This window comes from Octodon degus, unplaced genomic scaffold (assembly GCF_000260255.1).
Source record: "Octodon degus isolate 3935 unplaced genomic scaffold, OctDeg1.0 scaffold00337, whole genome shotgun sequence".
NCBI classification, from domain to species: Eukaryota; Metazoa; Chordata; class Mammalia; order Rodentia; family Octodontidae; genus Octodon; species Octodon degus.
In genome coordinates this window covers 1131792-1146059 of record NW_004524913.1, presented here as the reverse complement: position 1 = coordinate 1146059, position 14268 = coordinate 1131792, and the positions used below count along the sequence as shown (strand labels likewise).

The 14268-nt window shown below is 36.2% G+C and overlaps 2 pseudogenes; both read right to left on the bottom strand.

Annotated features, from left to right (window-relative positions):
* Positions 1-4009: 4009 nt before the first annotated feature.
* LOC101589940 lies at positions 4010-4633 on the bottom strand (annotated as a pseudogene).
* A 187-nt stretch (positions 4634-4820) lies between these two features.
* LOC101589151 overlaps positions 4821-14268 on the bottom strand; it is a 28273-nt pseudogene continuing 18825 nt past the window's right edge.

Below are 14268 nucleotides of genomic sequence, written 5' to 3'. Positions count from 1 at the left end.
AAACTACTATTACAGATTACCATCTGCAGTGCAGTTGCTTAGTTCACAGGTATCAGTATATATAGTTAGTCAGGGTGAGAATCTTTCCAATTAACTTCAAACTTAAACTTGACCAAGGTCTATCACCATGCATTAAACTAAAGTCAAAATGGATTAAAGATCTAAACATTAAAGCACAGACACTAAATCTCTTGGAAGAGAAAGTAGGAGGAACTCTTGAAAACATAGGGGTAGGCAAAGAGTTCATGGACAGAAATCAAATCGCATGGGAAACAGTTGAAAGAATTGACAACTAGGACCTACTCTTACTGAGAATTTTTTTCAAGTCAAAAGAAATTACCAATAAAGTCAAAAGGCAACCCACAAATTTGGAAAAAATCCTGACAAATAAGTACTCAGACAAAGGTTTGTTCTCTAGAATTTATAAAGAACTAAAAAACACTAGGACTCCAAAATTTAAAGACCCAATCCAGAAATGGACATCCGAGATAAACACACGTTTCTCAGAGGATGAAATTAAAGAAGCAAATAAATATATGAAAAAATGCTCCACATCACTAGCTATTCATGAAATGCAAATTAAAACAAAGTGGAGATATCATCTCACCCCTGAAAGAATGGCTATCATAAAGAAATCACCCAACAAGAAATGTTGGAGAGGCTGTGGGGAAAAAGGAACCCTTCTCCACTGCTGGTGAGAATGTAGACTGGTGCAATTGTTATGGAAATCAGTGTGGAAACTCCTTAGAAAACTTGGACTGGAAATCCCCTTTAAACCAGCTATTCCTCTACTGGGAATTTTCCCAGAGGATCTGAAATCATCATATCGTAGTGGTATATGTGTGCCTTTGTTTATAGGAGCACAATTTGTGATAACCAAATCTTGGAATCAACTAAGATGCCCATCACCTGAGGAATGGTTGAAAAAGATGGGTATTTTTACACAGTGGAGTATTAGCTATTAAGAGTGATAAACTCGAAGCCTTTATATTGAAGTGGATGCCTCTTGAACATTTACTCATAAATGAAATAAACCAGACACACATGTGTAAATATCCTATTTTTTCCCTAGTCTAAGAACTCAAAAGAAGAAATACAAATAGAAAGGTATAATACAAGTAAAAGGAAGCAGGATCTTGAGGACTAATTAATCAAGAGAGGGAAAGGAGAAGAGTTAGGAAACATGACAGTGTCAAGCCATACAGTTATATGTAGAACATGGGCAAGGCAATGATCCTGAGAATCTCCAGAAGATTTTTGAATCTAGCAGTTAATTGGAAAGATTCTCACCCTGACTAACTATATATACTGATACCTGTGAACTAAGCAACTGCACTGAAGATGGTAATCGGTAATAGTAATTTCATGCCTGGAGTGCCTGTCATTCTGATCTTCTAAATATGGGCTGCTTGTCATGACATGCCAGTTGCTACTATGTTGTCTCTCGGGTAGATGGTTGTTCAAAAAAGGAGGTGGTGAATGAAATCAAGAGACAGGCAACGGAATATTGTGTGACTGTCCTGCTTCAAGGTTGTATATGGTTAGCTTTTTGCAGTTATGTTTAAACCTAAGAAGTATATAATTCTTTATGCCTATTTTAAAAATATATTCTAATTGGAAAAAAAAATCTCAGAACTATGTAGCTCTTGTGTTTGGGGCACGGAATTTGGAATACTTCTTTCTGAATAGCATTCTCACTTTAGATGCTGAAAACTTGGTTGCTGGAGAGGAGACAATTGCTTTAGTAAGTCTGCTTGCTTTGCTCCTCCCCATGAGCTGTGGCAAGGACATCAAGGCCTAGTTTTTTTCACATTGCTATGATCTGTTTTCAGTCTAGTGTCATAATTTGGTGAAAAAAGGAAGCTCCCAATATTTGAGCACACTTATCTAGGTTTTAATTTCATTGGTATATTAGGAGGATAAGATGAAATTTGTCCTTCCTGGTATTACAACCAGCTGGAAGCTGAAAAGAGAGACACCCTACACTCTTGACTCCACTAATATATATTTTTCATGTTACTGACCTTAGAATGAGAAGGATGTCACAAGTATTAAAATACTACAGGCTCTTTCAGTTCTTATTATTTTAGTAGATTTTGTTCAATAAATGTTCTTTATTTTCTATGTGTCCCAGAAACAATTTCCAAAGACTTTAAATGGTTGCCTCGAAAATGATTTTCATATATTCACCCATAAGCAGATCCAGTGAAATCTTCATGATGCCATGCTATGAGTAGAATCCCAGCAGTTGCTTAAGAAGTTAAATATATGCTCATTATCAGACATAGCCATTCTATATCCAGTTATCTATTCAAGAAAATATATAAGGGTATGCAAACACATATACAGTAAAAGAGTGCATTGCTAATATCTTGTTCTATGAGAGTCCCACAAAGATGAGCAAGCATTTCTAATAAGTTCTGGTTTTTGGTTGACAGTTTATTAAATACACTACATTTGTACCTTAGTCTGTCTTTTTTAAAAAACTGTTCACACATGGACTTATTAAAATGTATTTTATAGAAAACTATCTGTAAAAGCAAATTAAAATAGCATTCACACCACGTATATATTACTTCTGCATTGTTAGGAATTAATTTAATTTGTATAGTTGATCATGAAATGTTAGGCGGTTTGATTTTCTTAAATCTGGTACCAGACCATGACTTCAAAAGTGTTAATGTTGAAAGGTGGTGCAAAAATGTCTATTAACAAAACTGCCTGCTAGTGGGACTGGGTTATTTTACTGAATTCAAGTACCTACAATATTTGAACTGGTATGAAAAGAACTTTTAAAGACTTAGCCAAATACAGCTTCTCTAACAACAATGGAACACCCATCTCTGACAAAACAAAGAAAAAGGGGGACATAAATAAAAGATGATTTTGTAGTGGAAAAAATATATATATATATGTATATACAAAATAGTTAGGATAGATATGCAACTGCATTCTCTTAGTTCAATGAGAAGAAAGATTTGTACTAACATTGTTTAGACAAGATATGTCTGCATTTTATCCTCTGAATAACCACTATGAAGAAAACAATATGCAGTGTATTAGTTATTGTAACTGTCCTACTGTTTTTAAACTGTTTCAGTGCTATTTTATTTTCTCATTAAAATGAAGAAATATTTTTTTGAAAACTGCTTACTAGTGAAAAACAGCACAAAACACTTATTTTCTTTTACAGATACCTTTCCAAATCATTCTTGACTCATTTTCTCTCCCTTTCAGAGAATCACATGTGCAGACTGATGAGGTTAAAAACCAATTAAAAAATAACAAAACAGAACCTATTTACAATACATGCAAAAAATTTTTACCTAAGATGTTACTACAGAACTAGCTTAAAGAGAATACAACAGAGACATGGACCATATTTTGTTCCAAGTCTTTCTTTCTTTCTTTCTTTCTTTCTTTCTTTCTTTCTTTCTTTCTTTCTTTCTTTCTTTCTTTCTTTCTTTCTTCTTCCTGCAGAACTGGGTATTGAACTCAGGCCCTTGCGCTTTCCAGGAAAGGGCTTATTCTACTGAGCCATCCCCAACCCTGAGAATACAACAGAGGGACGGAATATACCTTACTTCTACAAATATAGGTCATTTCCCCTACTTTCTAGAAGAAATACATGTTTTTAGGGAATGGGCTATATAAAATCGCATAACCTGCGAAGACAGAAACAAAGACATTTGTAAATCCTTTATATTTCCAGCAGCTGAAGGGCCGGGGAGATGGCTCAGTAGAATAAGTGCTTGCTTGGCAAGTGCAAAGGCTTGAGTTCAATCTCCGGTTCCACTAAAAAAAAATGTTAATAGTTACTGATTTGTTTTCGGGGCCTGCCCTTAGCTCAGCTCTTTAAGTGCCTGCTTCAACAAAGCAGTCAGGCTCAGGTTGCTGCAGTTCGATTCCCAGAACTCAAGCCAGCCAAACCTGCCCTGAAGGCATTCTGAGCAAAAAAAAAAAAATCCTCCAGCAGCTAAGACAATATATCTGAGTGCTGAGGTTACCTTTAGTGGCGAAACCAGAGTCAGCTATTAAGTAGCCAGAAAGAAACAGGAATTGAATACATGACCATTTCTCTTTTAGCACATTCTTTGTTTTCCTCTTCTAGAGTTGTAGGCATCTGTTTAGTTTATCTATAATTTTAATGAAGCTGCATCTACAACAGTTATATCAACTACTGTTCCTTCAATTGTTGCATCTACATTTGAAATGCCATGCCTGACGTTGTTATGATGAGGATTGAAAGTGGCGGTGACAGACCCACCGCGCAACATAGGTATAGAATCGTTTTTTGACCAGCTGTCCATTTTGGTGAACAGCATTTTCATTCATAGAGCATTCTCTTTTAGCCTGCGAAAACTGCACAGATTTCATCACTTTGAAGGCTTGGAGGTCTTTCTAGGTCCAGAAAATCTAGCCATCTCTCACTTCGTGTAAGTACATGAGGTGGTGTTTTTAGTGCCAGAGGTTTTAAAAGAGTCCACTGAATATAGTCAACATCTGCTGGATTTGAAAAAGAAACATCTTCATTATTTGCTGCTACAACAATCCTCTCTGAAACTTGCATTATCACACTAGCATTTGGAACTCCTTCTTGGAATCCTGGTTTGAATTCAGCATTTGGTGGTGTGTTTTAATATTTAGAGGACCCTCATTTGCTGACTAATACCTTTAACATTTTCATTTCATACTGAATTCAAACAATTTCTGTCATCTCAACAGCAGTAGAAGGAAATGCTGCCTCAGTAACCTCACAAAGGTGTTCCAAGTACTGTTTGTTGTCTGGCACTGTCTACTTCTGAGCTTCATATAAATCCTTAACTTGCTTCCCACCCATGGGCTGGACTTGGAGCCACGTCAGTTCCCCTGGGACCCATGGAGCCTCCCGGATAGGGCTGCCAACAGCAGGCTCCCAGGGCATTCTCATAGGCCATTGGCCGAGTGCCTAGGGCAACCAGGAGACGCCCCTAAAATTTTAAAGTGATAAATGAGAGGTACCTTCCAATACAAGTAGTATGTGATGCTGAATGTTACCTGATCAAAACTGAGACAGTGGTTCTTCTCTCTCCCTGTGGACAGTATGCAAGGTCACATTTCTGAAAAGTTCTCAAAAGGGAGAAAATAAGTGTAATTCAATAGATTCCAACATAAATTTGAATGAAAATAAAAAGTTCCATTCAGCCAATAGATAACAGTGATGACTTTAATGAGAGCTGAAGTCCTAAACAGTAATTCTGTTCTCTCCTATTAATTTATTTTATCTTTTTATTAATTTTATAGAGACATAAATAGCAATGAGACAGTTTGAAAACTGATTAATAGGACAGTTTCAATAATTATAGCATTGCATATTGTTGTCTTCGTAGTGGTTGTAAATAGTACAAGATGCAGAAATGATATCTGTACAAACTCTACTAGTACAAATCTCTCTTCTCATTGAATTAAGAGAAAGTAGATGTATATCTATCCTAACTGTTTTGTATCTACAGATAAAAAATGGTCCTTCAGTTATATCCCCTCTTTTGTTCAGTTTTGTCAGAGATGGATATTCCACTGTGATTTAAATATTGTAGGTGCATGAATTCAGCAAAATAACCCAATGTAATCCAGTAGTCACAGTGTCTTATCTGTAGGACTATGCAGACTTCAAATGTCATCTGAAATCGCTTGGCTCCAGACCTCCTTCCCTGTTCTAGTTGTGCTTTCTACCACACTGTTTTTTTCCCATAATTTCATTGAGAAAAAATAGCAATGAGACAGTTTCAAGTCAAATTAGGACAGTTTCAATAATTAACATATTGCATACTGTCTTCCTAGTGGTTATTTTTTGAACAAGATGCAGACATGATATCCTTTTTGCAAACACTATTAGAACAAATCCCTCTAATCATTGAATTAAGAAAATGTAGCTGTATGTCTATACTAACCATTTTGAATACACAGATACAAAATGGCCATTCATCTGTATCCCCTTTTTAGGTTTAGTTCCATCATTTAAATATTAGAGGTGTGTGAATTCAGCAAAATATTCCAAAATAGTTCACAAGTCCATAATAATACTGGGTCTTCCCCATTACTGGCAATGTCAGAAGTTGTTGACCTGAATTCTCTAAGCTCAACATAACATTCTTTTACATCTTATACATTGTTTTTATACTTTTCTGCTGGATAGTTAAGACAAAGATTAATCAAGAACTGTGGAACAAGAATGATAGCTTTTGTATATGAGAAACACTGTCAAATCCCCTCAGGATTTATCCTGAGAACCTGTACCTCAGATTGTAGATCCTTTGTCAGTGTTACCCATGTGGATGAGTCAAGGCCATTGCTTGACCAATTTGCTCTGTGTGAATGCCTAATGAAATATTTTCTAATCTTATGACTCTCATTAGTTACACTTTACATGATCGATCACTTTCCTCTTTGGCCTCATAATCTCCCTGATCAGAAAATTTGGGACACTACTGAGTTACATGACGTTAAAGTACAAGTTCTCATATGTCCTGAATCTTAATTGACCTTGGAATGCTAGGGCCAAAATGTTGGCCTTCCTTGCAGCCCTCTTTTTTCTCTAATTTTGGTCTGCAAACATAGGTTGTTAACTCTCCAGAAGAAAAGCTTATTGTTATTACAATACAACCTAGGCTGTTGAGCTTATCCTCACTATCTGTCTAAATATCAAGCATTTAGGCATAACATGGAAAGGTATTTTTCATCAAGTATTGATACATTAAACTGTAAGTCCCTAGAGAATATGATGAAAAAAATTAAAACATTAAAAGTTAAAATATATTTAAAAATAGGAATAAACTATTGTATAAGTTTAGACTTAAGTTCAGAAATCAATATGATGTTTTCAGATCCTACAGGAAAATTCCCAGTAGAGGAATAGCTGGTTGAAATGGCATTTCCAGTCCAACTTTTCTAAGGAGTCTCCACACTGTTTTCCATAATAGTTGCACCAGTCTACATTCCCACCAGCAGTGGAGAAGGGTTCCTTTTTCCCCACAGCCTCTCCAACATTTGTTGTTGAGTGGTTTCTTTATGATAGCTATTCTTTCTGGGGTGAGAGGATATCTCAATATTATTTTAATTTTCATTGCATGGATGGCTCGTGTTGTGGAGAATTTTTTCATATATTTATTCGTTTCTTTAATTTCATCCTCTGAGAAGCATATGTTCATCTCGGATGTCCATTTCTGGATTGGGTCTTTAAATTTTGGGGCCTACTGTTTTTTAGTTCTTTATAAATTCGAGAGAGCAGAACTTTGTCTGAGTACTTATTTGTCATGATGTTTTTCCAAATTTGTGGGTTGCCTTTTCACTTTGTTGGTAATTTCTTTTGATGTGAAAAAACTTCTCAGTAAGAGTACGTCCCAGTTTTTAATTCTTGCAACTGTTTCCCATGCGATTTAGTTTCTGTTCATGAAGTCTTTGCCTACCTCTATGTCTTCAAGAGTTCCACACCCAATACTGTTATGGGTTAGTGGACTCTTTTAGAATATTTTGCTGAGTTAACACACCTATAATATTCAAATAACAGAATTTGACAAAAAAAAGGGGATACAGATGAATGTCCATTTTGCATCTGTGTATTCAATGTGGTTAGGATAGATATATAGTTACATTCTCATAATGAATAGAGGGATTTTTTTCTAATGGTTTTTGTAAATAGGATATCATGTCCGCATCTTGTACAGCAATTAACCACTAGGAAGAATGTATGCAATATGTTAATTATTGAAACTGTCCAATCAATTTGGTTTCAAACTGTCTCATTGCTATTTGATTCTCAATAAAATTATGGAAAAAAAGAAATCGAAACATATACAGCATTGTAGCAGGACAGACCCACAACACTCCTTTCATTGTCTCATGCCTTCATTCACCACCCCCTTCTTTTTAAATGAACATCTACCAGAGAGACATCACTGAAGCAAAGGGCATGTCATGAAATGCAGCACATATTCAGAAGGCCAGAATGATAGGCAATCCAAGCAGGAACCTACTCTTACAAATTGCCATCTTCAGTGCAGTTGCTTAGTTCACAGGTGTCAGCATATATGGTTAGTCAGGTTGAGAATCCTTCCAATTAACTCCTAGTTTCAGAAATCTTCTGAAGATTCTCAGGATCATTATTTTACCTATCTTGTATATATAACTGTTTGTCTTTGCCTCTGTCATGTTTCCTAACTCTTCTCCTTGCTCTCTTTTCATTGTCTAGTACTAAAGTTCTTGCTTTCCTTTTAATTGTTTTATACCTTTCTATTTGTGCTTCTTCTTTTTAGTTCTTATGCTAGGGAAACTATATGATATTTACACATGTGTGTTTGGTTTATTTCACTTATGAGTATATCTTGAAGTGACATATAAATGCTTCAATTTTTTCATTCTTTATAGCTGCGTAATACTCCACTATATAAAAGTACCACATCTTTTTCACCCATTCCTCATGCGATGAACATCTTGGTTGTTTCCAAGTTTTGACTATCACAAATTGTGCTGATATAAACATAGGTACACATATATCACTATCATATGTGGTTGGGTGAATCTGGGGCGGTCCCCTGTGTCTTCTATTGTGTGAGAGTAAAGATTCTCAAAGTAGCTATTAATAATCTTTTGAATTTCCACTGCGTCTGTGGTAATTACACCCTTTTCATTCCTTATTACTTGTATTTGAATTTTTTCTTTCCTCCTTCTGATGAGGTAAGATAGGGGTTTATCGATTTTATTTAATCTTTCAAAGAACCAACCTTTTTTTTTTTTTGGCAGAACCGGGGATTGAACTCAGATCCCTGCGTTTGCCAGTTAAGAGCTTATCTGACTGAGCCATCTCCCTGGCCCCAAGAACCAGCCTTTGATTCGTTAATTCTTGGAAGTGTTTTCTTCATCCCTATTGAATTAATTTCTGCTCTAGTCTTTATGATTTCTTCCCATATTTCGGCTCTGGGTTTGGTTTGCTCTTCCTTTTCTAGATGGTGGATGTGCAGCATTAGGGTGTTCATTTGTTCCCATTTTGTTTTCCTAATGTATGAGTTCACAGCTATGAATTTCCTTATGAGAACTGCTTTCATCGCATCCCGTATATACCAGTAAGCTGTGCTTGAGTTTTCATTGAATTGTAGATATTGTTGAATTTCTTGTTTAATTTCATCTGTGCCCCATTGAATGCTGAGTAGAGTGTTGTTTAATTTCCATGCATTTAGGGGATTTTTCTGGTTTGTTTTATCATTTATTTCCATTTTCATTGCACTGTAGTCAGATAATATGCATGAGATAATTTCTATTTTCTTGCATATACTGAAGCATGACCTATGGACTAATATGTAGTCTAGTTTCACAAATGATCCATGTGCAGCTGAAAAAAATGTATATTTAGCTATGGTTTGTTGGAACACTCTGTATATGTCCACTAAGTCCATTTCTTCCGATGTCTGTTTCAGTTCTGCTACTTCTTTACTAATTTTTGCCTGCTTCACCAATCTTTTTATGCTAATGGTGTGTTATGGTCTTCTGCTAAGATTGTGGTATCAGATATTAGATTTTTCATGTCCATTAAATGTTGTCTATTATAGTTTGGTGCTCCTGTGTTTGGTGCATACATATTTTTAAGTGTTACCTACTCCTCTTGAACTTTTCCCCTAACTAGTATATAGTGGCCTTTTTTATTTTGTTTTATCATTTGTTTTATTATTGATTTGCAGTTGAGACTGTCTGAGAAGAGCATGATATCTTTGCTTTTTTCTGAGGTGCTGAGGTGCATAGTACTGTTTTCCATCCTTTGACTTTCAGCCTATTAATTTCATTATGAGTTAAGTGTGTTTCTTGTATAATGCCTATTTTTGGATTTTTTTTTCCTAATCCACTGCGTCAATCTGTTTCTCTTAATTGGTGAATTGAGTCCATTTACATTGGTGGTTATAATTGAGAAGTGCTGGCTTAGAATCAACATGTAATTTGCCTGCTGTTGTTCACTCCTTTTTGTCCTGTATTTAATTGTTTGCCCTATTTAGTGGGTTCCTTCTGTTCACATTCTTGGTGTTCTGATCATTTTGGTCCCTCTCTAGAACATTTTTAAGGAGCCTGTGTAAGATTGAATTTGATACTATGAAATTCTTTAGTTGTTCTATGTCATGACAGTGTTTTACTTCTCCATCAAACTTGAAAGAGAGTTTTGCAGGGTATAGTAGTCTGAGCTGCAATTTGTTTTCATAGAGGACTTAAAGTACTCTGCTCCACGCTCTTCTTGCTTTCATACTTTGTGAAGAGAAGTCGACCATAATTCTGATGGGTTTTCCTTTGAATGTGATCTGCTTCTTTTATCTAGCGGCTTTCAGTATATTATTCTTGTGCTGGATTTCTGCGATCTTAACTATTATATATCTTGTGTTTTTAATTGGTTTCAAGTGATTTGGCAATCTGTATGCTTCAGTTACCTAAATGTCAGATTGCTTCCTCATATTTGTGAAGTTTTCTGCTATTACTTGTGCCCATATTCTTTGTATATCTTTTGTATTGACACTATCTTTCTCATTGATGCCTATTAGTCTCACATTGTTAAACTTTGCATTGTCTTTCAGGTGATGAATTATTTTTTTCCTGCATCCTAGTTGTTTTTAAGAGATTCTTTCTTACCATTCTATTAGCTGCACCAATGTCTTCAAGATCTGAAACTTTGTCTTTACTTTCACTCAAACAGTTTTGCAAGCTTGTGATTTCGATTGTAAGCTCCTCTATATCTCTTTGACTGTTCTTCAGGCGGTCTATTTCTTTTCCGTGTTACTCATTCAAAGAATCTGTCATTTTTCTATTCTCGTCTAATTTTTTTTAGCAATGTCTTCTTTGAAACAGTTATTAATTCTTTTACTACAGAGATTTTTTGAGATCGGATTTCCTCCACATCTTTCTGCATTTGATTTCTTTACTTCAGATGCTATTAATTCAAAGATTTCTTTTTTAATTCAAAGATTAATTGTGATCTGAGTCCCTCTATACCTTTCTCCTCTTCCTTACGTCCAACTCTAGTAATTCAGAGATTTCTTTTTTTTGTTTCAGAGTTTTATTCTGATCTGAGTTCCTCTATAGCTTTCTGCTATTCTTTCTTTACTTCAGACACTATTATTCATACTTACCAGCTGTGCTGGTTTCCGTTGCACTTGTTCTGGGTGGGCTTGAGGCCCGAGATTTCATTTTGCTCCTTGTCTTTGTCATTTTTTATAGCACAGACCTCTGACCTTTGGTGTAGAGCTTTGGTGCTGTTATATTCTTTGCATTTACTGAAATTCGAGATCTGATGTATTAAGTTTGAATTTATCCAGTTGTGTCTGATTTGATTCTAGGTGCTGTGCTCAGCTTGTTCCCGCTGCAGTTATTGGAAGTGAACCTGTTGTGCCCCTTTTTTGGACTCGGTAGATGGGCTCTGGAGGGGTGGAGGTGTCTCAAGGGTGTAGCAGAAGGTCTCACTCACCAGGCCTGCCTGGGTTTTGTTCCGGAGAGTTCCCGTGGGAGAGCAAACCAGAGCTGGAAGCTCTCCCACACACTCGCCTGGCCTGTGCTTGGGCTGAGTCTGGGGTTTCCGAATGCTCAGCAGAAGTTCTTACTCACTTGGCTGTCTTCTGGGAGGGGCCCTGTAGGTCTCCCAAGGGCTTGACAGAGGGTCTCACTCAGGTGGGGTGTCTGGGTTTTGATCCGGAGAATTGCCATGGTTGCGCGCACAGGAGCCGGAAGCTCTCCCACACACTCACCGGGCCTGTGCTTGGGATGGATCCATATATGTATTTGTTTGATTACAGATTTTTATTTTGTTTGGGTATATACTTAGAAGTATAATTCCAGACTCATAGTATAATTGTGTTTTTAATTTTTTAAAGAAGGGTCAAAATGTTTCACATAATGTGTATATTATTTTACTTTCTTGCCAGCAAAATTTTAGGTTCTAAGTTTTGCACATCTTCCACAACACTTGTTGCATTCCTATTTTTTATTATACTCATCATAATAATGTAAGATGATATCGCATATGGTATTTATTTGAATGTCCCTAGTGACTAGTATTGCTGAATATATTTTCTGGTACTAATTAGTCATTTGTATATCTTTTTTGGAAAAAAATTTGTTCAAATCTTTTGTTCATTTTGTTTGGCTTATTTATCTTCTTGACAAGTTGTTTAAATTCTCTGTGTATTTTGAATACTAGAATACTATCATAGATGTGATTTTCAAATATTTGCTCCCATTCTGAGTTATCATTCATGGTTTTACATTATATTCAGTAATGGATATTGAACTCAAGGCCATATGCATGGTAGGTAAGCAGTAAACCACTGTGCTATATCCTTAACATTTAAAAAAATTTACACTATGATACAGTCTTGCTAATTTGTTCAGGCTGGCTTCAAATGTATGATCATCCTGCCTCAGCCTTCTGAGTAACTGAGATTACAAGCACGCATCACCAGGATCAACTTGATAGTATCCTATAATGAACACATTTTTTAAATTTGATTTTGAGGAGAACAGGTTTATTTTATTTTTTTGCTAATGTTTTTGCTATCATACTCAAGAATCCATTTCTTAAGTGCAAGTATATGAAGATTTATCATTATCCTTTCTTCTAAGAGATTTATGATTTTGGATCTTGTTACAGTCATTGACTAATTTAAAAATAATTTTTGCATATAATTTAATATACAAATAAAACCTCATCCTTTTGCATGTGGCTCTCCAATTGTTCCAGCATTGTTTGTTGAAGACACTATTATTTTTCTCCTGAATGATCATGACATCATTGTTGAAAATCAGCTGGACATAGATACATGGGTTTATTTCTAGATTGCCCTGTATGCATCACACTGTTTTGATTACCGCAATTTGTTATTAAAGTATATTATTGTCTTTATTGCTTTAGATCATTGGAGGCCCCTTGCTCTATCACATGAATTTGGGTATTGGATTTTCCAGTTTTATAAAAAAGTTCGCAAGATGTGAGATGACCCAGGCCGCAGGATCCTGAACAGACCCAGAGTGCAGGCCTGGCGAGTGAGTGGGATGACTGAGGGCCACGGGATCCTGAACAGACACAGAGTGCAGGCCCGGCGAGTGAGTGAGACGACCCGGGGTCCTCTGGATCCTGAATAGACCCAGAGCACAGGCCCAGCACAGAACCCTTCAGCAGAACTCCCTGCAAAGAGGCTAGAGGCAAGACCCACCCAGCTGATTCAGGAGCAGAACATCTTGCCAGAGAGACAAAAAGGGTTCAAGTCTAATGGCTGCAGCAGAAAGAAGTGGAGCACAGAAGCCAGATCCAAGCAACACCCACCTGGAGGAATCTGAACTTCGTAGATCCGGATATCCAAGCTCTTCAATAAAGGTCAGAAGACAGTGGTATACAAAATGACAAAGAGAAGGAACAAAATGCAGTCTCAGGTCCCGAGTCCAACCAGTACAAATGCGGAAGACACTAGCACTGAGGAAACTGGAAATCACACGCCAGATATCTCAGAAATAATAGCGTTGACAGTAAAGAATCAACTGCAGAGAGGTATAGAAGAAATCAGATCCGAAATAATTTTGGAACTAAAAAATGTAGTGGTAACTCTAATCAAAGAATTACTAAGTGCTTCTAAAGAATACACTGATAAAAAATAATAGAGGAGAATATAAAAAAGAAGGAACCTCTGAATAAACAATTTAGGAAAGAAATAGAATCTATGAAACAGGTTCCAAGTGATATACAGAAAATTAAAACCTCAATCACAATCTGGCAAAACCGTTTGCATGAAAGTGAAAATAGACTTTCTGACCTGAAAGACACCATTGCGGCTAGTGAAAAGGTAAGAAAAGATCTCTTAAAAACAACTAGGAGGCAGGAAAAAATAATTCAATACCTGCAAGACGATTCAAAGATGAACAATGTGAGACTAATAGGCATCAATGAGAAGGAAGGTGTCAATACAAATGATATAAAAAGAATATGGGTAGAAGTAATAGCAGAGAACTTTCCAAATATGGGACAACAATCTGACAATCCTGTAACTGAAGCATATAGAACTCTAAGTAATATCAATCCAATGAAAACCACACCCAGACACATAATAATCAAGATTCCAGAAATTCAGCATAGGAACAGTATACTAAAAGTCGCTAAAGAAAAGAAACAGATCACTTTTAAATGAAAACCCATCAGAATAACGGCAGATTTTTCTTCACAAACCATCAAGTCAAGAAAAGCATGGAGCAAAATACTTCAAGTCTTGCAAGAAA